Source organism: Tympanuchus pallidicinctus, unplaced genomic scaffold (genome assembly GCF_026119805.1).
Source record: "Tympanuchus pallidicinctus isolate F22 unplaced genomic scaffold, pur_lepc_1.0 scaffold16, whole genome shotgun sequence".
Classification (NCBI taxonomy): Eukaryota; Metazoa; Chordata; class Aves; order Galliformes; family Phasianidae; genus Tympanuchus; species Tympanuchus pallidicinctus.
Window position 1 is genome coordinate 8754347 of NW_026294679.1, and position 1709 is coordinate 8756055.

Sequence of the window (1709 nt, forward strand, 5' to 3'; positions counted from 1 at the left end):
TGGGAAAAGGGAAGGGAGGAACAAATTTTCACCGGAAATGGCGTCACTGGCTCTAAATTCATCCTGAGGATCTGCTGCTCGTCTGCAACAGCCAAAGACACCTCAGTGCTGCTGCACGTAGTTGCTGCAATGAGCTGAGAAATGTGGGGTGAGGAGGATGTGGGGACTGCAGCTTCTGTACGTACCCAGCCCCAGCTTGCTGTGTGTGAATGCGGTGCTCCCACCACTTCTCGCTGCTTTTGATGTGAGACACTTGGGCCTGAGCCAGATCTGGAAGCTTATTGCTTATGCTATGAAACTGTTGTTTTCTGTTAGGAAGTGGGAGGGAAGGGGATTTGTTTCTCTGTCATTTGTAACAAGTAACAGGCGGAAAGCACTTAATAGTAGGTCCGGGCAAGATTTTGCTCTTCGGCTACCTTGAGATCTGGAGATGTCAGTGGCTGCAGGCTGGGCTTCATACAAAGAGCTGACTTCTCTCTGGGGTGCTTCCTACAAAGCAGTTTCTAGAAACAATCAGTGCTAGAGCAAGCCTAACAAGCAAGAAGGCAGATACAGCTGAGTGGAATTTGCATTATTTGAATTCCAGTCTTGGTGCTCTCCAGCTGAGTTTGTTTTGTTTTGTTTGCTTCCTAAAATGACTTGCCACAGTTGATACAAATCTGATAAATGCTTTAATTGACTGTCAGCAGGCTGTCTGCAGCTATACGTGCATGCAACCCAGGACAGTGCTTTAGGCTCTCCTCTTGCTGCCTGCAGTTCAAGTGTGAGGCAGTGATTTCATCCACAGCACAGTGCACAATTAAGGTTCACTGCTGTACTGTGGGATCTTCCTGTTCTCTAGGCCACCAAGAGCCCCTGAGTGTGCCTCTCCTTTGGCACACATAGCCTGCTCCTTCCTTAACTTCTCAGATCTAACACCTGTCATAGTACGGCTTGTCCCAGGGGTGTGCCTTGAGCTTCGCTTATCCAGCTGTATGTAGCTCTAAATGAATTGGCTAAGACTGCAGTCACAACGTTTTGGCTGGCTCTATAAAAATCCAAAGAATGTGCTTCCTGGTAGAATTATTCAAGAGTAAGGTGAGTGCTGGGAAATATTCCTGTAACAGCACATCTCTGCTTATAACTGCTAAAATCCAGCTTGAAACCTTCCTGGAGACAGTTACCTCATCCAAGAAGAGCCAGTGTCTGTATCATGTAATGTAATCTGTCTCTCTGATTGCACTAGCGTGCCATAAATGCTATACAATCTATAAATGTCAAAGCATCATCATCTGTGAGAAATGGATCATTAGTTAAATCAATGAACATTTGGCAGATCAGATCAGTGCTTTGTGAAGACTAAAAACTACTTGGCCATAATAAGCAGTATCTGCCCCATACACTGCATAGACTGCTCAAAAAGGTTTTGTCCCACAGTAACACCTTGTTCTGCATGCTGTGATTCCAAACCTACTCATGTTTCAGTAGGTGAGGAGCACAGGTGATTGAGTCTTCCTCCTGATAGCAGCCACATACCATACTTCATTTTAAACGCCCACATACTGTTGTAATACCTTTGGTGTAAGTAGTATCATTAATTATTTCATATGAATGTCATACTTCCAGATCCTAGTTTGTTGTCCAAATGCACAAGAGGTGGTCTCAAACACAAAGGTAAAGCAGAAACTAATGTAAAAGGTGTTCAGCTTCACCCTCTCAGCAAAGCTGGA